The sequence below is a fragment of the Ambystoma mexicanum genome, chromosome 5q (assembly GCF_040938575.1).
Source record: "Ambystoma mexicanum isolate Mex_15411 chromosome 5q, UKY_AmexF1_1, whole genome shotgun sequence".
NCBI lineage: Eukaryota > Metazoa > Chordata > Amphibia > Caudata > Ambystomatidae > Ambystoma > Ambystoma mexicanum.
In genome coordinates this window covers 1,371,471,196-1,371,497,607 of record NC_090933.1, presented here as the reverse complement: position 1 = coordinate 1,371,497,607, position 26,412 = coordinate 1,371,471,196, and positions in this window count along the sequence as shown.

The window sequence follows — 26,412 nt, the reverse complement described above, 5'->3', positions numbered from 1 at the left end:
GTTTAATGTCTATGGGATTTTCTCACCCCCATAGGAACCATCTTTATTCACGTGTTACACAGCACCCTCCGTGCAGTAATACAGGGGTGTCCTAGTGACCCCAAACATAGACTCCATACCCTGGGACTGACTACTGTCTCCCAGGGCATGTAAAGTCAACATTGGCTTTACTAGTCCAAATCTGTGAACAGACCACTACAAACCATCATATTGTGGAAGTACTGGTAGGGGTAATTCGATTGCCCCTGAGTCTGTTTTCAAAGGGGCACTGTCCAGTCCCCCCTTGTCAAGTTTCTGGCTGGTGGCAGTGGTTACCACGCAAAATATTCCTTCGGAATATTCTCTATCGGATTTTCCCATTGATTTTAAACGCACCACTTTTTGGTGCAATGTTAAAGATACCGCCGGTTTATTTATTTAATATTAATTCCCCGGTTAGGATCTTTTTACCAGAACTCGGTTCCAAAATGGCGTTTGTGTCCGTCTCTGTGACTCTGACCAAGGTCGAGCCCTTTGCTCCACTATTTTGGCAGGCTTCTCCACAGAAGCCCTCCAAGTGGTGCCACTCTGTCTGGGTTCCATAGGAGGCGTGGAGGGGGGATTAGGCACCCTGGACTGTGTTGCCTCGGCAACCCAAGTCGCACTCTGCTCTGATTGGCCCAGTGGTGAGCCGCCCGGCTGCATAAAAGCAGGGCCTTTTGGACTGGAACTTCAGAAGTCGCCACAGGACCTAAGAATCCGACAAGGAAGAAGCTGAGCCACCTGCAACCCGACGACACCACCGGTGAAGCCCTGCTGCAATGAACTCACCACTTTCCAACGACAGGGACTATCTTCTGCTGGAGAGTCTGTCCCCCTTTGAGCTGGTGGGACCAACCAGTTCACCTTCTTTCGCTCCCAGAAGCGTTACTTGGTCGAATCGCCCGTGCCAAGCACCCCGGCGGCCGGATAGTCCCCATTGACTTTACTAGTCACTCTTTATGAACAAAACCAGCACAACCCATCTTACTATGGAGGTACTGGAAAGGGTTAATAGTTTTTCCCTTATGTTAATTTTCAAGAGGGTACCGTACAGTCCCTCTCTCAAAAGTTTCTGGCTGGTGGCAGTGGTTAATACCAAAAATATTCGACCGCAAATATTTTCCTATGGGATTTTCCCATTGTTCGAGGCTACCACATTTACTGACAGCCTCTAACATACCGCCGGTTTATTTTTATATTAACTTTACTCCGGTAGGTTTTATTTGCCAGAACTTTTATATAAATTCTTTCTCCTGTCTTTCTCTAAGATCCTAAACCAGGTCGGGGATCCATTGTTCGTCCTTTTGGCGGGCTTCTGCCAAGAAGCCCTCCTTTCGACGCCACTGAGTCTGGGGTGGACCCATTGTGTGGGAGGGGGAGTAGGACCCCTGGATAGGGTTGCCTCAGCAACCCATGTCACACTCTGCCCTGATAGGCTGGAGGGTCTCCCGCCAGGATGACCACTCCACTGTGTGAGTGACAGCTACGCTGTATGAATGGGGATCTTTTTGCATAAAAGGAGGGTCCTGAGGACTGGAAGAGCAGAGCAAGACATCGCCACTGGAACTAACAAGCCGAAGAGGAGAGAAGTCAAAGACATCTGCATCAACTGAACCACCAGTGAAACCCTGCTGCAGCGTCTCACCACTTTTCTCCACACGACGAGAGAAGATCTTCATCTGCAAGAGCCTTCTTCCCTTGAGCTGGTGGGGCCAACCAGTTTGCCAATCGCCTTCCAGGACCTGCCTTGGTCGAATCGCCAGTGCCCTGCACTCAGAGACCGGATAGCCAGGCACCGTCCACCCACACCGCGATTTAAAGGAGTGTACCTTTTATTTAGTTTGACAGCACCACGGCTGGTTTCATCCCTGGGCAGTGCAGTAACTCAAACCTTCCTCCATGACGAGAGACTCTCTTCCTCTGCTGGATCTCACGAACTGCAGGAACTGCCAGGAAAAACCGCCACTGCAGGAGCCTCTTCTTCATTTTAAGGTACTTTGTTCCGCCAGGCCTCCCTTTTCGTTTGGTAGCGCTAAAGGTGTTTTAAATCCTTTACCTACCTGTTGGGTTGGCCGCCCCTATCATCTAACATTGTCTTTAACCTTCTGCAACCACCTTTTCGAATCGTTTAACAAAGACTTGACTGCAGCTACAAGAACATTTTGCTCCTGGGCACTTTGCTCTGTACCACTGACTCTGGCACAGGCCTATTGACTCTGACTAAATCTGTTACAACTGCCTTCTCTAGATTGCTTCTCACCTAGAAATGTGTTGGTGGACCTAACTCTTATAACCACCTTTTCCTTCCGACTTTCAAAACTTGTGAAGTTCCATCTTGCTCGGTTTTCACCTAAGTATTATACATGCTAAAGTATTGCCTTGCCTAAACTTGTTCACAATCTTATTGGGAAGTGTTGCTAAGGTGCCTAAGAGTATATTCCTGTATAACTTCTTCTTTCCCTCCCTTCTGAGAAATTGATAGTGTGCCATTTGTGTTTGGTTTTCACTGTGCCGTTTCGTCTACAATTTACTAGGGAGTTATGTATACTTTTCTTGAGTGATTTTAACTTGCTTTAATAACTGTGATTTATGTGTTGAACTAGAAGCGTGTAGAATAAATATATATATTTTTTTACTAGAAAGCTTTGGTCAGTCTTTCCTTGTGCCATAGTGCTGTAGTCCTATTGTGTAAGCCCTGAATACTGCTCATCTCCATCTTGAGATAAGTCTGACTGCTTAGCCACAGCTACCAACTAAATCTTTGTGGTACAGACTGATACCAAAGGGGATTTATTGCTCATACCTGTAGTCTTAATCTTCTGTAGTGCTCCCTAAGGGAACTGCACAGGATTCTGCCTAACAGTACCCAGGCTTCCTTGAGGCTGGACGGAACAAGTCCTGCAGCGAAGGAGGCATTTATAAAAGGTGGTGATGAGAGGTGCTAGGATCTCCGAACAGTCATTGATGATAGTGGAGGGCAGATATCCCCTTTAAACCTAGACGATTTTAGGTTTTTCAGTATAGCTAGTATTTCAGCTCAGTGATCTCCTTGAAGTGGAACCGTGGGGCATCAGTGGTAGGTGAATTTAGAGTGGCGGGCCTGGCTGTGTTACAACGGGGTGTGTGTAGGCTAGCCTGATTGGTGAGGATTTTGTCATTCAGCATGTCAATGTTGTTGAGCATAGCAGTTTGGATGTTTGCACACCAGACTTTGTCTTTAGTGAGGGACTGATGAGGGGTGGGGGGGAAATGAGGTGGAGATGTCTCAAGTTCTCTGAAGATGGAAGATCTCCCTGGCAGCTGACTTGGTGTTGGTGATTCTCGAGTTGAAGGAGGTAGATTTGGCTGAAATAATCACCTGTTTATAGGCTTTGGATGTCTTGGTGAACCCCAGTCTAGTGGAGTCAGAGCTTTTTTTTTTGCCATGTTGATTGGGCAAGCCGTTTTTCGTTCCACAGTTCTAGCAGGTCTGAGGTGAACCAGGAGTTGGAGCGTCTGACGGGTTTTGCTCTACAAGACATGGGGGGGGGCAATGGTGTCTACTGCCTTGGCTAAAGTTGAGGTGTGTAGGTCTACAAGAATGTTGGGATAACTGAAAAAAGGAGGCTTATGATTCGGGGTGTCGAGGAAGGGCAGTACACGCTCTTTAGCAAACTTACATGAGCTGCGCACAATGTCCGGACATTTCATCGAAAGACATTTGGTCGAAAGACATTTGGTCGACGGAATTTTGTCGAAAACCAAATGGTCGAATTTTTTTTAAAATTAATATATATATTATTAAGGTTTTAGTTTAGGGAAAAAAAGGGTTTTTTATTAAAAAAAGGGGTTTGGGGGGGACCCCCCCAAAAAAAAAAAAAAGTGAAAATAAAAAAACCCCAAAAATTCAACCATTTGGTTTTCGACCACATGGTTTCGACCAAATGTCCTGTCGACCATTTCTTTTCGACGAAATGTCTGGTAACCGCTGCACACTAGTGCGGGTGGCAGTGGAACGGTGGAAGGCTTGTGTTTCTTGGGGTAGGGGAATGGAGAAGTGGATGCCATGATGGTCTGACCTTTGGAGTGGGTGGGATTGTTAATGCAATGCCTGAAGCCTAAGGTTTCAAGGGCTTTGGAGAATGACAGGGCCTGAGAGTCCTCAGGATCGTTGAGGCTCAGGTTAAGGTCACCCATTAGGATAATTTCAGAAGAGTTCTTAATGTTATCTCCTAGGACGTGGAGGAGGTTCTCGTGAAAGCTCGACGTGGGGCCGGAAGGGCGGTAAACAATATGGATGGTGATGGTACAAGTGGGTGTAGTGGTCAATTTAAGGGACAGGATATCTCCTTTCCCTTCTAGGGAGGTGTTAACCTGTCTGATAGGGAGTGAATTGTTGGTTATGAGGGCCACTCCACCTCCTCTGGCCTTAGGGTGGTCTTTCCGATAGATTGTGTAACCAGTGGGGAGCGCTAAGGCGAGGGTAGGGCCAGATGCGTCATGGAGCCAAGTTTCACACATTTCTAGCGCGTCAATTTTGTGAGAGGTGTGTAGGTCATTGATGTCAAGTGCATGTGCAGGAAGGGGGCAGGCATTGGAGCAACTTTAGCATTGGTATTGATGAGCACAGAATCATTTTTAGCAAGATTGGCACTGGCAGTAGCAACTTTAGCATTCGGTATTGATGGGCACAGAATCATTTTTGGCAAGATTGGCACTGGCAGGAGCAACTTTAGCATTGGGTATTGATGGGCATAGAATCATTTTTAGCAAGATTGGCACTGGCAGGAGCAACTTTAGCATTGGGTATTGATGGGCACAGAATCATTTTAGCAAGATTGGCACTGGCAGGAGCAACTTTAGCATGGGTATTGATGGGCACAGAATCATTTTTAGCAAGATTGGCACAGGCAGGAGCAACTTTAGCATTGGGTATTGATGGGCACAGAATCATTTTTAGCAAGATTGGCACTGGCAGGAGCAACTTTAGCATTGGGTATTGATGGGCACAGAATCATTTTTAGCAAGATTGGCACTGGCAGGAGCAACTTTAGCATTGGGTATTGATGGGCACAGAATCATTTTTATCAAGATTAGCACTATCAGGAGCAACTTTAGCATTGGTATTCATGGGCACATATTTCTTTTTACTTTTGGTACTGGTAGCTGGCTTGTGGAAGGAGAGGAGTGGGCTCGCAGATGGCAGGAACTGGGTGTGCATTTTGAGCCGGTGATTCCTGTCGATAGTTCGGTGTGGGTAGGTAGGGTGCTGCTCTAGCCGGGTTCAAGATTTCAGGGCGCCATTGTGAAATTTCAATAGTTGAGGGGTAAGGGTCAGGTAATCTGGAAGTCAGATATTTTGGTGCGGTTCGGGGGATGCACTAAGGTTTTGAACAAAATGCGTTCATGTATAGTGTAAGGAACTCATGGTGGCAACATTACAGACAGACACAAATTATCACAGTTCAAGGGTGTTTATTAAACTCTGTACAGGTTGGAAAAAACACCCAATCCAAACCTAAATCTAAGATGGGAGCAAGCGTTGACCATCAAATGAAAAATAAGGCAGTCCTAGTGGCGTTGTGTCAAATAAAAGGGCCTATACTAAGAAAAACCTATTGCCAACCATTGCAACTAATACAAAAAGGGTGTGGGATAGAAAAGAAAGTGTTCACAAATAATTTGTCAGGATGCGGTAGAATGGGTCTCTCTGCCCCAAGTTTTGAGCACGGGATAAGGTCGGACTTATGAGTACAGCACACCTTGAGCTTTCCCCAGCACGAGACAACAGTTCCGGTTTTGACTTCTCAGAAGCATTGACGGCCAAGTCTCTTTTCAACAAAAGTCTCTTGCCTTCGAGGGTCAGTAAAATAACAAACAAATGAAAAATCCTTCTCGTACTTTCCGATGATGGGTTTTTACCCTTGGATCTCCCCGCTTCCAGGGTCAGATCCACCAACAGTTTCTCTTGAGATCAGGAGATTTTGTGGTTCAGTCTCCCGTTTTCGAGGGCCTCATAGGTTTATAAAACAAAACAAAAGTTCAATCAAAAGGTTCTTCTCTTTATTCGAGTGATAGTTTTTCACCCCTGTGTCCCCCTCTTCTGGGCGCAGACCCTTCTCCAATCTCAGACTCCCTCCACCGGGTTCACGAATCCGAATGTCTTTTTAAACAGTTCCTGTGGACATCCCTCTGCCGGGTTCACCTTTGTCAACACACTGTTTCTTAGGACCTTAGACTTTGCCTCCTCTTCATCAGCATCCCTCCACCGGGTTCACTCTGGGCAACTTTTACCACACAGTTCACTATGGGACTTTAGACTTCGTCCCTTTTCGTTAGCATCCCTCTGCCGGGTTCACTCTTGCAAACTCCACATTCACATTTGCTTTCAATGTCTACGGGATTCACTTCTCTTGCTTTCGACTGTAAGGGGATTTTGCTAGACCTCCTGTATGACCACTTTGACCTGACTTGACAGCTCTCCTGCGGCCTTCTGGTATCTGTAGTTTCATCAATATGGCATAAACCAGGGTATCTCAAGACAGCACCCATGTGGTGCCGGTCCCCTCTGCAGCTGGTCTTCCTTTAACAATGGTTACAGCTCTTTGAGCTTCTCTCAATATGCCACTTTGCGACTTTCATTGCACACAGACCGGTTCTTAACGATTCTCCTTTTGACTCACCGCATGTGATGAACCGCTTGGCTTTCCTTCTATCTGGAGTCAAGGCCGGTACCATGGTAGCAGGAATCTCCCTTGCTCCGGCTTATCGGCATAGGCATGCCCCGTGTACCGTTGACATCTGCTGCAAAACTGTGTAGCTATTGTTTTCGGGCTTAATGTTTTGTTCCTCGAAGGTTTCGCGGGATTGGGTCGCAAAGGGCAAGATCGCTTCTCTCCTTGTCACCCTCTCAATTCTTGCCGCCTTTCTCCTTCTCTTAAACTGCCGGGCTTAATTAGCTGTCTCATCGTGCGGTCTGCCTTGCGCGTACTGTGCTCTCTTGCTCCACCTTTTATCCCCGTGGGAAAAGGGAAGGGCTGTCAGGTGTGTGTGATTTAGGTCAATTGCCTGACTCTGCCTGGCCCTTGTATTGGGACATGTCAGTTAAACGGCTTAGGCGTTAGTCTGTTCTCTTGCGAGTTGTGCGAAGGTGCTTGTGTTGGAAGGGGTAGGGTGCAGTGTTTTTGAATGTCCTACGTGGTAGGATGAGGACAAGGTGTTGAAAGAAGGGGGATACCACGTCTCAGCCGTTGGTGTCCCACTCCCCGAGGACCCCCCCATCCAGGTGATCCTCCCTCACTGGTCCACCCCCAGGAACCGGATCCAATAGCGATGGCTGTGTCCTGGCCACCTGGATGACAGATCCCCGGGGCTAGCTGGTGAGACACCTTCAGGTTTCTCACAATAGGTAGCCAATGTACATTTATTTTGGCTGTGGTTATATGATCTTGTTTAGGGATGTTCATGGCTGCTCTCAGGGCATTGTTTTGGATGATTTGCAGCCTGTTGATGTTGCGGGCGCTGGTGTCAGCAAATAGAGAGTTACAATAGTAACTCTGCAAAACTACGCAAAGCTAAGCAAGAAGCCCACCTCAACGCCTGGTTCACCCCCCACCTTAAGGACCTTAGAAAGCAGAAACGAAAACTCCAAACCATCTGGCGTAATTCGCCCACTAACGACAACAAAGCTAAGCTAACCCAAGCTACAAAACATTACAAGTCTGAAATTATCAACACCAAAAAAAATGTATTCAATGACAGAATTACCAATGCCAAATCCAATACCAAGGAACTATTTGCCATCCTCCGGGAAATGGAATCCCCTATCCAACCATCTGACACGGTCCCAAAGGACAAGATATGGTGCACTAATATACAGAATGCCCTATCAAACAAAATCTCCACCCTCCAACTTAAAATAATGAACAAAAAAGACACCCTCTCTCTTACTGATCAACAACTGCCTCCAGCAACTGAACCTACCACTATCCCCCCTTTTAGCTTTAAACCCATCTCCATCTTCGACACTGAAAAGGCCATCCTCTCACTGAAGCCCTCTAACTGTAAGGGCGACAGCTGCCCAGCTCAAATAATAAAGGACGCTGCCAGAGACTTGAAGTGGACTTGGCTCTGGTGAACAAAATTTACATCCTCATTCAAGCATGGATGGCCACACATGGCCTCTGCCTGAACGACGATAAAACTGAAATCCTGCTCCTCGGTTCAGACCACAAACTATCCAAACTCACCCCGGACTACACCTCATTTAACATTGATAACAATATTATTAAGGTTATGCGCGAGGTCAAAACGCTGGGTTTTTACCTTGACTCAGCTCTCACCCTCAAAAAGCAAGTGAATTCCCTCGCTTCCTCAACTACATGCACGTGTAAACTCATCCGTGCCGCCAGACCCTTCCTGTACAGTGCCAGCTGCCTCACCTTGGCCAATGCCCTTGTCATGTCCAGACTCGACTATTGCAACGCCTTATACTCAGGTGCCAACAAGTCGGTCACTGATAAACTCCAGAGATTGCAAAATAACGCTCTTAGAGCAGCTCTGAACATCCCACGCAGAGAACATATCTCCAAACACCGGATAGGAGCCCATTGGCTAAAGATAAAGGACAGAATCCTACTTAAAACTATTTCCCTCACTTCTAAATGCCTCAACAATCAAGCACCCCCCTACCTACCGGAAAGAATCAACTGGAGACCCTCTAACCGACTGACGCGATCTGCCAACACCTTCCTACTGGAAGTCCCCAGATTCAAACTTACCACAGCGGGCGGTGCAAGTTTCCCAGTTAGAGCTGCACAATCATGGAACACACTCCCACCAGACCTTAGATGCCCTTTACCCTACACAAGATTCAGATCCTACGCTCTCAAATGGCTGCACAACAACGACATGCAACGACCCTCACCCTAGTGGAAACGGCACAACCTGTTAAAATGTTGCTCTTTTGGCTTAAACTTGATATTTTATATGCATTGTATCACCTACTGTAAGCAACCATTGTTTTTCTGTAATAGCCTGTGTCAGGCATTGTAACTAAGCTTCGAGTCATCTTGTACTGCTGCGCCCAGATGCCCACGGGCTTGGAGCGCATTACCAAATAAATAAACAAACAAACAAACAAACAAATAGTCAGGTCTGAACCATATTAGTGCTCTTGCAATAGTGATACAGTTGTCTGGGGAGAGAAAGGGTCTGCAGGCATTGATTAGCTTAGTCGTGTAGGCTCCTGAGGAAGCAATTGCCTTTACTTGGATAGGTTGGAGACAAGATAAACCATGAGGGTTTTAACTTCCTGAGAGACTGAAATGGCAATGCCGTCAATGATGAAAGATTTGTAGGCAGAGTAGAGTTTGTTTAGCTGGAGCTGTGAGCTGACCAGGAGCAGCCCAGTCTTATCATCATTGAGGCAGAGTGAGTGGTCTGCCATCCAAGCCTAGATGGTGTGAAAGACGGCACCTACAGTGTTGGAGTCTGTAGTGTAGTTGCCTGAGATGGGTAAAAGAATCTGAACATTGTCTGCATAGTTCATGTAGGAGATACTCTGGGAGCCCAGAAGGTTAAAGAGTAGCTTTGTGAAGACATTGTAAAGGGTGGGGAAGACGCATGAACCTTGCAGGATGCTACTACTGACCTGGGCTGGTTGGGCTGATGCGGAAAGGAGAGAAAAGTCTAATTGTTATGTTGGCGAGGAAGGAGGAGATCAAATGGTTGCTTCCTCATAGAAATGAGCGGCTGTGGAGAGCTTATTGCAGAGGATTTGATAATCAACCAAGTCAAAGGCTGCTGAGAGGTCCAACAATAAGAGGGTCATTTTGACGGCATCTTTGATCTCATCCAGTTGGGTCTTTAGGACAAGTAGGGCTTGTTCAGTGCCATGTCCTGGTCGAAATCCTGACTTACGCAGGCCCAGGAAGTTGTCGTTTCCAGGTTTGCCTGAATCTGTAGGAACGCTGCTCTTTCTAAAATTTTAAGGAGGAAAGGGACAGTTGTGATAGGGCAGTAGTTGGTAGGGATGTTGGGATCTACTGTGGGTTTCTTTAGAAGCGTTAGGGCCCAGGCTTCTTTGAGATTGGCTGGGACTGTGCTGGAAGAGAAAGAAGCATTGATAAGTGAGGAGAAGAAGGGTGCAAGGGCTTCTGCGCAATCATTGATAACTGGAGAAGGGCAGATATCCCTTAGGCATATAGAAGGTTTAAGACCTTTGATGATTTTGATTACCTCAGGTTCTGTGACAGGTTTGAAGGTGAAGTGGTGAGTATTGTGGTGGGAAAGAGTGGAAGTAAAATCCAGTAAAACCCCGGTTGAGATATGTTTCTTTTTCTTTAACAGGACCTTTTTTTGGAGGGAATATATTTTGTCTAGCATGGCAGTTTCAATGTTTGTGTATCAGGTTGTGTCTTTAGAACAGTTGTTAGTGAGGGGAAAAAGATTCTAACTTGCGTAGTACAGCAAATACCTCATTTATAACATGCCTGTACACAAGTGGTTCTAGGCGTGACAAGACAGGGAAGGGGAGACAGAAGGAGGACAAAACGATCTTACTACGCCTTGTGCCAATCAGATCGTGCAAGTGCGGAGGAGGGAGGCGAGAAGTGCCAGGTGGGGAGGGGAGTTATGTTATGTTATTGTAACTTATACAGCGCACGGTCACCCAAAAGTATCTTGGCGCTAGAAGAGAGAAGTGAAAACCACCATAGTCCAATCACTGTAGACTAAAACAGAAAAGTCTTGAGAGCCGTTCTAAAGTCCAGATGATTTGGCAAACTTTTTATTGTCACCGGCAGGTCGTTCCAAATTTGAGCAGCCACAACTGAGAAAGCCCGTCCACCAATGCGCAGATGGCAGCAAGTAGGCACACATAACAAACCAGCCGTGGCAGAGCGCAAATGACGGGCTGGCATATATTGAATACATTTGTCCTGCAGGTATTCAGCACTAATTCCATGCAGGGCCCGATGGACAATGCACAATGACTTAAACTTGTTACGCGACGCCACCGGAAGACAGTGAAGTACGCGCAGTACCGGGGTGATGTGAGCCCCATAAGGTGACCCCGTAGCTGCACGGGCGGCCATGGCCTCAACCACCGGTGGATGAAGGGTAGCGGGGATCAAGGGGAGCACCTTTTTTAGTGTTTTTAGGTGAAAATGACCTACATTGCACACTGCAGAAATTTGATCATTCATGGAAGGGGAGGCCGAAAGAATCACTACCAAGTTCTTGACCTTAGTCACTGGAACCGGAAAAGGGCCAAGAGAAGAAGGCCAGAAAGAAGACACCCAGAGTGAAGAATCAGAAGGGGCACTTACCACCATAACCACTGTCCTGTCGCCATTCAACTTCAGCCCATTTTGGCTCATCCACTCTCGAACGCCCGTCAGGCACTGATGAAGGCGTGACGACATCTCAGCCTGATCAAGATCTAAACAGATCAGGATCTGAGTGTCGTCGGCATAAGCATAGCACCTGGCGCAGAGGGAGCGGATGAGACAGATCAGAGCCCAGATGTAAATGTTCAAGAGAATGGGCGACTAGGCGGAGCCCTCCGGAACCCTGCAGGTAAGGCGGCAGGTACCAGAGAAAAACGGCGAAAGAGAAAGCACCTGGGGACGGACAGGAATAAGGAGAACCAGGCTAGTACCTGACCAGACATACCAATTTGCGCCGGCGTGTCAGCAGGGTGGGGTGGGCCACGGTGTCAAAGGCCACTGACAGGTTTAGAGGAATCAGGGCACCCACCCCCTCTGCATCAGCCAGCCTGGCCATGTCATACTGCACTGAAACCAGGACGCTCTCCGTGCCCCGACCAGGCCTAAACCCTGATTGGGCCGGGTCCAGATTTTAGTAGATTCCAGAAAGGAGGATAGAAGTGATGATACTAACGACTCCAAAATCTTCATAGAAAAAGGTAAAAGTGAAATAGGCTGAAAATTAGACAGAAGAGAAGGATCCAGTGAAGGTTTTTTCAGAGGGGGATCACTATAGCAGTCAAATTCTGCTGGGATGACCCCCAACTGACAAGAAGTGTTAATAGCCAAAGTGAATTCCATTAGCAAGTCTTGGGAGATGTCTTTCATAATAGCCAGTGGTACTACATCCACACGTGACCCAGATTTAATGTGCTGTTTTGTAGGGTGTACCTCTTTCTCAGAAAAAAGCAGGAAGGGGGACCATTCTTTCATTACAGTCATGTCACCAGAACCAACAATCTCCCTCTCCAAGAACTCTGTGCAAGAACTCATAAGTGCTACCAGAAGTGGCTCTTAAATGCAGAGAGTCAGGGGACTATGGGGTAGCAGACACAGTCCCTAAGTGGTTGGCCTGGAGGCAGTGCATGGCGAGAGTCTGGGGTCTGTAGGGTTGCAGATACTGCCCCTTAAGTGGTTGGAGGCCCGCAGGCAGTGCAAGGGCAGCTGGTCGTGCAGAAGCCTGGACCCGTAAGATCAGTGGGCAGCCAGGTCACCAGTATGCACAGCAGACAGGGACATCAGCAATGGAGAGGGAGAGAGAAAGCAGAAGCAGAAAGGAAGCTCTTTAGTTGCTCCCAGAACCTGGGATTGAGAGAGGCAATTTTGAGATAGGCAGCGAGGCTGTTCCAGAGGGAGGCCCCAGCCAGAGGACAAAGATCTATCTCCCATTCTCTGCCTGGAGAAGCGTCTGACCCTCAGAGAGTTGGAGGTAGATGAGTGAAGGCCTCGAGAAGGAAGATGCTTAGGCTTCGAAAACTGGATGTAGTGTGGTTTCCAGCCCTAGAAAGCCTTGTGAACGATGCAGAAGGGTTTGAACTTAATCCTTGCAGCCTCAGGGAGATAGTGGAGAGATTTCAGGGCTGGAGAGATACGATCCCTGGGCTTGAGGTCAAGGACAAGTCTTGCAGTCCAGTTCTGGATTAGTTGTAGAGGGCGCATAGAAGAGGCAGGCAGATCTAGAAAGAGGCTGTTGCAGCAGTCCAGCCAAGGGAGGACCAGGGCTCTGGAGATGGTGAGCTTCTGGGGGAATGTGAGAAAAGGAAGAAAACCTCTGAGGAGGTGCAGCTGATAGTGTGACTTCTTAGAGACATTGGAGATGTGAGGAGAGAAGGAGAGGGTGGAGTCGAAGATGACACAGAGGGTCTTAGCCTCACAGGAAGGAGCAGGAAGAGGGCCAAGGGTGGACGGCCAGAGAGAGGGAAAGCGGGAGCAGGTGTCCCATACGAGGATGATCTTAGTCTTACTGGCATTAAGGCAGAGATCATTGGAGGCACACCAGTCCTGAATTGCAGCCAGACAGTCAGGTATGAGAGAAAGAGCAGTGGAGGCTGACTGCAGCCTGGAGGAGAGCTGGGTGTCATTTGCATAACCCTGAATGTTAGAGCAGAAGGTAGAGATGCAGTGGGCAAGAGGTGCCAAGTAGTGGTTAAAGAGCCAGGGAGAGAGGCTAGACCCTTGGGGGAAACCACAAGTAGAGAGAGAGATAGATGAGACGAAAAATCCAAGTTGGACCTGGGAGAGTCAATCAGTGAAAAAGGAGGTCAACCAGGTCAGGGCCTGGCCACAGATACCCAGGCTGTCACGGAAATGATTGAACAGGATAAAAAAGGAAAGAGGATTCAACTTGGGACACGTCGCGTCCCCTGCACACTTTCAAATGTTTGGATTAATCCAATACAGTTGTTCAAATTGAGTTCTACGCATTGTACATATTTTTGTTTCTAATAAATATGGTCAGACACAGAAGTGTAAGATAAACAAATATATATTTATAGTCAAGCTACATTTTCAGCAAGAATTATGGTTCAGAGAAAGATTATTTACAGTGCATAGAAACAAAATGGAATCAATAGATGAAGCTCAAATTGAGGGAAAATGGAGTCCAAATGAAATAGCGACGCGTTTCGAGGAAGTTCTCCTCTTCTTCATGAGGCCAAACTTGGACTCTTAATGTAAAAGGAAAAACACAAATTCAGTAAAGAAAATATTGTAGGCACAATTCATAGATTGTTCATAACATATTCAACTTTACAATTTAGAAAATGTAGTCACGTTAGTAACATGTCATAATATGCGTTGTAATACATGCAACATTATAAGGTGAATTATGTGGTCCATGTTGGAGAGAGAAACTGAAGGTCAATTAATGCACCCCTTCCTGTAAAATAGACAGTAAAATGTCCATCATATTATAGTTCAGTGGAATGTTCCCTCTAATGGGACCTATCGAGTGGATGGTGAAATATAAGCTAAAGTGAATATATAGGGGAAAAAAAAGGCTAGAGGTTCCTAAGCTCTATCGATCTAGTGAGGAAGAAATGCGAAAGTCGTTACCTTTGTGTGTAGATAGTGTCGGAAACAAAGAATCCGATGGAGCAGGAAAAATAAGTGAACAGACTGTCTTCGTGTATCAGTTAGTTCCTAGAGACACGGCCAATTCCCAAAAAGATACTAGAAATCTGTAAATAACAGAGCCTGATCAGTGTCAAGTTCAATGTTTAAAAGTAACGGACATTGGTATGAAATATATAAAAAATTTGAATAACATACCTAACCAGAATGTGGATGACGGTAAAAAATCAATAGAAGAGCCCACGTAGAGTGTGGACCTCAAATAACGCGCGTTCGCCGCAGGAGTGCCTCAGAATGTGGGAGTTCTTTCACTCAAATAAGCAAGCTGAACAGGAATGGAGTCCTGATTAGTATAAAAAACTCAGCAATCTAATATGGAGTAGAGAAAACATAACGTGATGTTTAATAAAGGCAAACTGAAATGTTAAAAATTACCATGATAGAGATGTGCACAAGGCACAATTCTTGAAGCTGATGTGAAACTGGTGCCAAGATTGTGTGGCTGGTCAACAGCAGAAGAGTCCGGCAGTAATGGATTAGGTAGAGTATCAACTAAAGAAAGTTTAAGGAAAAAAGTATAATGAGAATAAGGAACTTTATCCCTGGTCCCTAGATAAACAAATGCCAATGCATTAGCGCTTACCTGGAGCGTAGGGTGACAATCCTGAACAGGGTCTGTTCAGCCGAGCAGCTTGTTGTTCACAAACCATGGAAACAGCATGTGACCATGGAGATAAATAGAGGACTAGAGTTATAGATTCAGAAGAAGGACTAAGGAGTAATCAGGCCGAAAGATCGGCCATCTTGAAACAAGGTTATATGTTGTGATGGACCTCTAGATATTCAATCACTAGAAGTCATTTGAATCAAGAAACGCAAAAGTGCGAAAAAAGGTCGATTGATACGAAAAATTCATGCGGTGCAGATATCTAGTGTAAAGTTTAAATCGGGCATAACAAATACTAATCTACACATAGTAGAACGGGGAGAGGAAAGCTAAGAAAAATTGTTTACCATGTGAAATAGAATTGAAATAAGCATTAAGAGAAAAGTCGTAAATTGGACAACACGCTCTGATCTAAGATGGGAAAAAAATTATCAAATCATCAGGGCAAGGTCACTGAATGACTGCATGTAACCTCTCAGTCTATGATAGGAGGAAGATATAAATTCACATTATTCAGGAAGAGGGAAATTAACCCTAGATCTCTCTTTTTCACATGGAAGACATAGTACAATGTGACAGTCTCAGTTGGGTGAACGCATTAATTTTCAGAACCTCAAAATTTAAAATAATAAGTTTAACAAAAATGACATAAATAAGAGTAAGGAATAAGAACAATTTTTACATTTAATTTACAGGCAATGATTTTTATGGCAATCATCTATTAGTCTCAACAAAGTAGTGCCTTGGATCACAGTCAGACACTGAAATAGTAATGTAACTTTCAAATTCATGTTGTTGAAGATCAAGCATTCCTTAATGACAAATTCAAATCACAAAAAACAGTTCAATGTGAAATCTTCATTTAAACCCCAGGGCTGTAAAGAGCTTAACTTGTCAATCCAATACGCCTCTCTTTGTAGTAAGAGTGACTGGTAGTCACCTCCTCTTGTAGGTCGTTTGACAACTTCTAGCACCTGGTATTTTAATTGGACATTTGAATGTTTCTGCAGGTTGAAGTGGCGGGCTACCGGTGAGTATTGGCTATTACATCTTATGTTCGACTTGTGTTCAGACAGTCTTGATTTGACAGGTCTTTTGGTCTGTCCTACATGCACTTTGCCACAAGGGCACTTCAACATATATATGACACCTGATGTCAGACACGTGGAGTAGTCTCTTAATTTGATTTTTTGACCATTCCTGGGGTGAGTCGCTACATTACCTTTGATTGTGTTGTAACGGTGTACGCACCCTAAACAGGGGAAGGTGCCTAGTTTTTTGGTCGCTAGGAAAAGTTGTTTCTCCTTTTGTACTCTTTCAGCTTTCACCAGCTTGTCTCTTATATTTTTACCCCTTTTAAAACACATCATTGGAGGTGTGGGGAACAATTCTAATAGAGTTTGATCATTGTGAAGGATATTCCAATGTTTCTTTATACTTTTTGTAATCTGAAAACTCTGTCTTGAGAATTTTGATATGTATAGAAGTGGGGTATCTTTAACAACATATTTAGGTTTCAATAAATCTGTACGGGAGATCTCTGAAGCTCTATCTTTGGCAATTTCCAAAGTTTCCGGTGGGTAGCCTCTGTTCTGAAATTTACCAACAAGATTTGTGCATTCCTTATCTAGAACTTATGGGTCAGAAATGATTCTTTTCAAGCGTAAAATTTGACTTTATGGTAGACTTTGGAGCATCGCTCTCGGGTGGAAGCTAGAATAGTGAAGCAAATTGTTAACATCAGTCGGTTTATGGTATACAGACGTAGCAATCTTATTGTTAACAATGCTCAAGTTAACGTCAAGAAAATGTAGATAAGGGTCACCAATCTCAATAGTAAATTTGATCGTGGGGTGCACTGAATTAAGGTAGTCAAAAAACAGATCTAGGTCATCTCGTGTGCCACACCAAATGCAGAAAATGTCATCAATAAACCTCTTCCAGGTTAAAATGTATGCTGCCCATGAGGGGTGCACCTCTATCTAAACCCTTTGCATGATTGAACAGGATGGCATGGCTGACCGTGTTAAAGGCAGAGGATAGATGAAGGAGAATGAAGACAGAAGGAAGATTAGAGTCAAAGTTGGAGAGAAGGTCTTCACGGGTGTTCAGGAGAGCAGTTGCCATGCTTCTGGCTGTTCTGAAGCCAGACTGGTGATCATGGAGACAACCAATAGATTCAGTGTGGAGATTAGGCTGGGAGATGGCCAGCTTTTGCAGGAGTTTGCCCAGGAAAGGAGTGATGGAGATAGGGCAATAGTTTGCCGGAGAGGAAGGATCGGCAGAGGGCTTTTTAAGAAGGGGATGTACAAGGGAGTGCTTGAGGGGATAGGGGTAGGTTCCAGTGGCAAAAGAGTGACTGCAGAAATCGGCCAAGGCTGGATCAAGGGTGTCGCTATGGTCCTCTGGTGGATGAGTTGGCCTTGTAAATGTGTGTGTTATACGTGGCACCATTAGCTTTGAGTATGGCTTGTTTGTAGGCTTTGGCAGAGATGGAGAAGAATGCTCTGTTAGATGTTGTCGGGTTATTCCTCCGCGCAGTTTCGATGCCCATTTTCCGGTGCATAGTGCTTTGAGATGGGCACGTTTTTTAGCTTTATGTAGTCCCAACAGCCAATGGTGTTGATGGTTGAGCTAAGGAGAGATTGTAGGTATCTACCATAGTCGCAGGATCACTAGAGCCAACCTGGGCATCGGTGAGCACATTTACTAAGGGCAAGATGCATGCTGGTGTGATGTTCCTAAAGTTTCTTGTTAGAGTGGCAGGTAGTTGTGCAGGTGTAGAGTATGGAGGTAACCCTGTGGGGATGCTTAAGCTGATGATGTTGCGGTCTGAGCAAGCGCACTGCGTATTAGAGGGGATTGTAATGTTTTTTGTTTGGCTAGCCAATCTAGGATTCAAACTTTAGTGTGTTTGGGGCTCAGAATGCATTGTGTGAAGTCTAGGGCCTCTAAGGCATTGGCTAGGGCGAGGGCATTAGGGTCAGAGCTATCTTTGTAGCCTAGGTTGACATCGGCCAGGAGGACAGTTTTAGGAGGGCTAAGCGTTGGTCGAATGTTAATGGGTGATGTCATCTTCGAAAGACAGTAATGGGCTTGGGGGTCGATAGATTAGATGAATGTTTAAGGTGTTAGGGTGGCATAGAGACAATTGTAAAGTCAGTAGTTTGCCTGATTGGATGGACAGATTTTTAGCGTCTCTGATATTTAAGGAATGTTTGGATATAATGACTCTCCTCCTCCCCTAGCATCCACTCTATCTTTACGAAGGATAGAGTAGTTACTGGGGACTGCAAGTGAGAGGGTAGGCCCTGAGGCAGCAATCAGCCAAGTTTCTGTTATGGCTAATATGTCTAGGTAAGTTAGAAGTGATCATGTTGCATATATCAAGCGCTTTGGCTGTCAGGGACCTGGCATTTATAAGTGCACCTTTAAGCGGGTTGACACCATCCCGGATGGCTTGGAGGGGTAGCTGCTAGCTGTAATGTGGGGAGTGTTATTGCTTTGGGCAAGTGCCAAGGCAGGCAGAGGGGGCTGCGATGCCAGAGGGAGACTGGATACAGGTGCGGTAGCATAGGGGGCTGCGAGGCAACAGGGAGAGTGGAGACCGGCAGTGTAGCAGAGAGGGGCAGCAGAGGGGGCTGTGAAGCAAAAGGGAGACGGGAGACAGGTAGTGTAGCAGAGAGGGGCAGCAGAGGGAGGGGGCTGCCAGGCAAGAGGGATGCTGGATACAGGTAGTTTAGCAAAAAAGGGCAGCAGAGCAGGGCTGCGAGGCAAGAGGGAGAGTGGAGACCGGCAGTGTAGCTGAGAGGGGCAGCAGAGGGGGCTGTGAAGAAAAAGGGAGACAGGTAGTGTAGCCGTGAGGGGCAGTAGAGGGGGCTGTGAGGCAAGAGGCAGACTGGAGACCGGTAGGGTAGCAGAGAGAGGCAGCAGAGGGGGCCACGGGGCAAGAGGGAGAGTGGAGACAGGCAGGGTAGCAGAGAGAGGCAGCAGAGGGGGCCACGGGGCAAGAGGGAGAGTGGAGACAGGCAGGGTAGCAGAGAAGGGCAGCAGAGGGGGCTGTGAGGCAAGAGGAAGACAGGAGGCAGGTAGAGTAGCAGGGAGGGGCAGTAGAGGGGGCTGTGAGGCAGGAGGGAGTCTGTAGACAGGCAGTGCAGCAGTGAGGGGCAGCAGAGGCGGCCATGGGGCAAAAGGGAGACTGGAGACAGGTAGTGTAGCAGAGAGGGGCAGCAGAGGGGGCTGCAAAGCAAGAGGGAGACTGGGAACAGGTGGGGTAGCAGAGAAGGGCAGCAGAGGGAGCTGTGAAGCAAAAGAGAGACTGGAGACAGGTAGGGTAGCAGAGAAGGGCAGCAGAGGGGCCTGGAGGCAAGAGGGAGACTGGAGACAGGTAGTGTAGCAGTGAGGGGCAGCAGAGGCGGCCACGGGGCAAAAGGGAGACTGGAGACAGGTAGTGTAGCAGAGAGAGGCAGCAGAGGAGGCTGCGGGGCAAGAGGGAGGCTGGATACAGGTAGCATAGCAGAGAGGGGCAGCAGAGGGGGCTGCGAGGCAAGAGGGAGACTAGAGACTGGTGGTGAAGCAGAGGGGGGCAGAAGAGGGGGCTGAGAGGCAAGAGGGAGACTGGGAACAGGTAGGGTAGCAACAAGTGGCTGCGAGGCAAGAAGGAGACTGGGAACAGGTAGTGTAGAAGCGAGGAGCAGCAGAGGGGGCTGTGAGGCGAGAGGGAGACTGGAGACTGGTAGTGTAGCAGGGAGGGGAAGCAGAGGGGGCTGTGAGGCAAGACGGAGACTGGAGACTGGTAGTGTAGCAGGGAGGGGCAGCAGAGGGGGCTGTGAGGCATGAGGGAGACTGGAGACTGGTAGTGTAGCAGGGAGGGGCAGTAGAGGGGGCTGTGAGGCAAGAGGGAGACTGGAGACTGGTAGTGTAGCTGAGAGGGGCAGCAGAGGGGGCTGAGTGGCAAGAGGGAGACTGGAGACTGGTAGTGTAGCAGGGAGGGGCAGCAGAGGGGGCTGTGAGGCATGAGGGAGACTGGAGACTGGTAGTGTAGCAGGGAGGGGCAGTAGAGGGGGCTGTGAGGCAAGAGGGAGACTGGAGACTGGTAGTGTAGCTGAGAGGGGCAGCAGAGGGGGCTGAGTGGCAAGAGGGAGACTGGAGACTGGTAGTGTAGCAGGGAGGGGCAGCAGAGGGGGCTGTGAGGCATGAGGGAGACTGGAGACTGGTAGTGTAGCAGGGAGGGGCAGTAGAGGGGGCTGTGAGGCAAGAGGGAGACTGGAGACTGGTAGTGTAGCTGAGAGGGGCAGCAGAGGGGGCTGAGAGGCAAGAGGAATACTGGAGGCAGAAGGTAGTGCAGCAGTGAGGGGCAGCAGAGGGGGCTGCGAGGCAAGAGAGAGACTAGAGACAGGTAGTGTAGCAGAGAGGGTCAGTAGAGGGGGCTGTGAGGCAAGAGGGAGACTAGAGACTGGTAGTGTAGCAGGGGTGGGCAGCAGAGGGGGCTGTGAGGCAAGAGGGAGACTGGAGACTGGTAGTGTAGCTGAGAGGGGCAGCAGAGGGGGCTGAGAGGCAAGAGGAATACTGGAGGCAGAAGGTAGTGCAGCAGTTAGGGGCAGCAGAGGGGGCTGCGAGGCAAGAGGGAGACTAGAGACAGGTAGTGTAGCAGAGAGGGGCAGTAGAGGGGGCTGTGAGGCAAGAGGGAGACTAGAGACAGGTAGTGTAGCAGAGAGGGGCAGCAGAGGGGGCTGTGAGGCAAGAGGGAGACTAGAGAAAGGTAGTGTAGCAGAGAGGGGCAGCAGAGGGGGCTGAGAGGCAAGAGGGAGACTGGGAACAGGTAGTGTCGAAGCGAGGAGCAGCAGAGGGAGCTGAGAGGCAAGAGGCAGACTAGAGACTGGTGGTGAAGCAGAGAGGGGCAGCAGATGGGGCTGGAAGGCAAGAGGGAGACTGGGAACAGGTAGTGTAGAAGCGAGGAGCCGCAGAGGGAGCTGCGAGGTGAACAAGTGGGGGCAGGTTGGGCATCAATAGGTAATAGCAGGGAGGGCTGTGGTGAGCCCCTGGGGCTTGTGGCAGATGCTGAGGCCAGTGATGGTTGTGGATTTAACTAGGGAGCTGGTCAGTTCTGTTGGGAGAGTGGTGGGAGGTGCATGGCCGGACTCTAGGGAGCTGGTCAGTTCTGTTGGGAGAGTGGCGGGAGGTGCATGGCCGGACTCTAGGGAGCTGGTCAGTTCTGTTGGGAGAGTGGTGGGAAGTGCATGGCCGGACTCTAGGGAGCTGGTCAGTTCTGTTGGGAGAGTGGTGGGAGGTGCATGGCCGGACTCTAGGGAGCTGGTCAGTTCTGTTGGGAGAGTGGTGGGAAGTGCATGGCCGGACTCTAGGGAGCTGGTCAGTTCTGTTGGGAGAGTGGTGGGAGGTGCATGGCCGGACTCTAGGGAGCTGGTCAGTTCTGTTGGGAGAGTGGTGTGAGGTGCATGGCCGGACTCTAGGGAGTTGGTCAGTTCTGTTGGGAGAGTGGCGGGAGGTGCATGGCCGGACTCTAGGGAGCTGGTCAGTTCTGTTGGCAGAGTGGTGGGAGGTGTATGGCTGGACTGCACTGGGCACCAGCAGTATAAGCACTTCGGATTGGGTGATGACTCAAGGGTGAACTGGGGGCACAGGTCCGGGCTGTGCAAGCTTGTAGGCGCTTGTTGCGCAGTAAGTGTGATGGTGGTTTGCGATCAAGGCCTGCTAGATGGGTCGAACGCACCGACAGATGGCTGAGCCTTGCAGGACCAAGGCAAGGTTTGGATAGCCAGTAAGCAGGGGGGCGGGGCGTGCTGGTATGCAGGCTCGATAATGCCTGTTTGTGTAAAGGGGAGGGGTGGGTGGGTGGTGAGGGATGGAACAATGCAGGGGGCAGGAACATTGAGGGGTGATTGTCTCCGTGGGATGGACAAACGCAGCACATGCTAATACGAATGCAGGTCAATGAAAGGCATGGAAAGACCTATGGGTGGTCATTTGCAGCGCTCCAACGGCCTTCCATGGCCAGACAGGCGGCAACAGAGCATGCCTTGGAGGTCTGCCTTTGATGGGGGCCTGCGTCGCCCGCCGGCTCCCTGTACTTGGGCATACATAAAGAAAGGCTGACCAATCGCTGAGTTCTGGGGGAGGGGCATTCAAGGATTTATCTTTTAAATGGGCAGGATTGGCAGGGATCAGCACTTCATAGCTTATAAGCCCATCGGGGCGTTCCTCAAAGTTGCATTTAGGTGAAGGTGTGCTCGAAGCATCAAGGCGAGCTTCATGGTCATGGGAAACCACTGGAGCTTCGGTGGGGGGCCCAGGGCCAGACAGGGGGCTATGTCACCAATATACCTTTACCAATTGTAAGGCAAGACCTCCAGACAACCAATGACAAATACTCTTCTAGGGGAAAAAGGCTTGGTGCACCGCTTTGTAAGGAAAACAAGATTTATTTTGTTATAAATAAGGAAAAAGGTATCAGAAGGTCCTGTATAACCAAACTGAAATGGAGCTCTCTTTTAGTTCAAAGCAAGTACAATGTTTTTAAGGAAAGAAATCGCCACTCATGACGTAAACAATATACAGAGTTATTCCCCCATCCTCATTGGCTATCACCTATAAACATACTACCAGTCCCCTCTAGTCCCTTGACCGATTGGCCCCATCCTAATCAACCCCCACCCTCTAACACGTGGTTCACCTATTCTGTCACCTTGGTTTCCAGCTACTGGATTGGCAAATTACCTGGAATATTACCTGCCCCATTGGCCTAGTCACATAGTGTGCACCTGGTCAATAGCATGAGCTCAGTAGACAACTCTGGTCAAATTGGCCCTTTGAAATAATAGTGTGCTTCTCTTGATACAGACACGCAGGCACCCCAGTCATTCCTCTCCAGCTTTGGACTAGATTTGTTGGCATCACCTCTTGCTCTTTGTATCACAAATCATGGGATGCTCTGCAGCTCGCTCCCCCCTTATCAGTTGCCCACCTGCTGTTCACCTCCTTGCTCTCTCGAGGACCACATTAATCTGCCCAATTCTTAAGGATTTGTATAATCTATTTTCCAGCCACCTGGCAGTTCAAATAGGATGGCCATTGTCCCGGGGGCGCTAGTACCCTAAATCTACATTAAGCATTTTGGCAGCTTGAGACCTCTAACTTGGCTCCCAACTCTTCATTATGCCATGGTATCACACCTCCACCAGGGAATACAAAATGCTAGGCCTCACTTCCAATATGGCGATTCTTCAGTATTTCACACACCGCTGCCCTGTGTCTACATCGTCATTGCTACACATTATATCTCACTACTTCTCCACAATGTCACCCTTGCCCTATACCTGGGCTTACCGAAGCCTCTCTAACTACATTAGGCACACATGTGTTGCTCCCAGTTGCACCCCCCACCCTCCTTGCAGCCATGCACCTTCACATTCTAGTGCACTAATAGATTTTTCTTAGCCTGAATCGTTTGCCCGTGTCTGGTAACTGTACATGCATCCCAACATCCCCCCCTTTAATGAATCCTCCAGTTATTAATCCAGCAGCTTTCCTTCTCCTATAATCATCATCTATAGGCACCCATACCCTCCACACGTGACATAAACGTCCCGCATATTAGGCATACTTTTCTGGGTTACAGGTAAGGTAAAGATAATCACTATCCCCGGCTAAGTCGATCCAGTGCTGCACATCATTTTCTGGGTCTGGTGGGGGCAAAGTTAATGTCCACAGGGGATCTATAGAATGTTCAATTCTCCCCATACGTGGTCTATCTGGACTGTCTGTTTGCATATACTTGTGTTTTGTAATAGGAAGCGCTCCACCTTCCCTTATTGATACAATCATCATGGCACTGCTTGGGAGAGTCTTGATGCAACATCGAAGCACCATCTGGCACATGTAGAAAACTAGCAGCAGAAACACTACAATAGGAACCCAATATCTTTATGACTATTCCTAGCCAAGCAGGAGCCCAGCAAAACATGTTGTTGAACCAATCCTCAGGGTCCACTCACGCTTGTCTCCATTCCTGTCTTTAACTTGTGTAGGACCCCTATTATATGGGCCAAATACCCATTGTCTGCATCATTTGGGGAGGATATACGTGAAAGCCCCATTTTATTTATTTATTTATTTATTTTTAAAGACACCCCCCCTTCCATGGCTGTCAACAAGTCCAAGACCTACCGATTTTACAGGGTCATCAGCCGCATTACTCGCAGTGCACTCTTTTTCGAATTCAGAACCCTCTGTATCATTTGCCAACTGGATCATTTCACACTGCACTATCTGCAACCATTTGACGTTGGCTGCAGCCTGGATATCTGGCACCAAAAGGGAGGAAAATAACATTTCTGCCTTGGTATAGAGGTGATACTTGTCTGGAATGGTCTTCAACATTTTGGAAGATTCTTCAGACAGGTAATTTGATTGTATCTCGGGGCTTTTTCTAATTGAGTGTTTCTTTTGACTTACTTGCGGGGTTGGGATGTCTCTGGTCTTGGCATGTTTACTAGAAACAAGTATGCATCAGGAACCACTAAAACGGCTGACGTTAGGGTAGTTATTGAGCAAGTGAATCTCCATGATGGCGGGAGATGCATCTACTGTTCATCAGTAAAGTGAGCAGACAACAACCCCCTGCAGTTAGAGGCTATCCTCTGCCATCTGCATAGGAGAGGTTTGCTAATGTCACATATATTTTTTTGATGACCCACTGCTCAAACATTCCAGTAAACCTTGTGTATTAAAACATGCACAATATATGATATAGCAATATACAGTATTTTAAATAGATGTTCCACACATAATACGCATGTTCAAATGCTTCTGACAAGATTCACAATAATGAACACTCCATGAATGCTCTTACACTCTCATGTACAGTGTAATTCTTTTAATTATGAGAAATAAGTAAAAGCACACTGTGTAGGCTAGCACAAAATAGATCCAAGGTAATTAGGTGCAGCAAATGAAGGGTGCACACGCTTGCAAGGATTACAAAGTTGTCTTACATGCAAAACATGGCCGGGAGCATGGTCAGCTCCTTAGAACTAAAAAGCAAAATGCACATCGAAATGGTCAGTTGCGGCCAGGCAAAGGTTTTATGACTTGGTGCTATTGTGGAGAGGAGATGTAATCTTTCTAAGTACAATGGAGTTGCTATTTAGTGACTAGGGAAGTCCGGCCACCTGGCAGGGTCAACTTGGGGCCATGTAATTAACCTGTTGCAAGAGGTGCTTAAGGGCAGAGTGGACAAAAGGCTTATGGGTTTCGATCAGGCTCTCGGGAATGACCAGGATATGCGCATGCTGAAATGGTAGTCGTTAGAGATTAGTGTGAAAAGAGGAAGCCAGCAAGTCTGGGCACATTTATTTATTTTATTGAGTATTTGTTGGGCACTTATAAGATGCTTATCATCAGTTCAAAGGGGAACTTGTTTGTTTTTCTCCCGCCTCGTATTGTTGAAGTATCCTTGGTAAAGCCGTGTGCATCACGACTGGGGTTAGAGGTCCCTGACCAGATGCAACCTGTAATAAATTAGGATTGTTGTGTGAATATGTAACCAAGCAATGATGTCATGACCTACTATGGAAAGATCCCGGAAAGGGGTGTGCTGTAAATATGAGATGATGCAAATGCATGTCAAAAGGGGATGGCGGTTAAATAAATGTGTCCAATGAGAGCGTGAGAACTGAAAGGGATTCAATTTCTTTGTACATGGTTGACCAATCATGTTTGAGGGGATGACTTTGTAAAAAAATAGTATGCTAACTGTTGTAAAATGTATATATTGTGAAACATTTGTGTGGTTCGAGGAACATCTGATTAGTTCTGTCTCTAAAGACTCGTCTAGCCCCACCCAGGCTTTTGTACAATACATTTGCTTTATGGACATATGTGTATTCGCTTCTTAAGAGGTGGCAGACCACCTGACTCCCCTGCAACAATTAAAACAACTATTCAGCATCTATGGAGCTTTCTGCCCACCAGCAGAAATACAATGTAGTTAAATGACCATAGCTCAGCATTGTCCAGAAATGCGGCCTAGAACACTGAAATGGAAAAATCTGTAACCTTTAAGAAGGCCCAGTGCTAACATGGCAGACGTCTTGCTCATTACAGCAACTAACACCTATACTTAATAAAGCCCAATCCTAATATTAAAAAATGTTCATTCAATATTAGTTTTCCCAACTGATATTTTCTATGATCCAAATTATCAAACAACTAGAGGGTGAAGAGTTCATAATTGAAGTGTCCGCAGATGAGACGATCTTTAATATCAAACAGACCATAGTGAATACATTTAACCTCCCCATTGAAAGCCAGCGGCTTATTTTCCAAGAGCGTCCTCTTTCAGATGATTTAAAGCTATCAGACTATGCCATCAAGCCAATAGTAAGA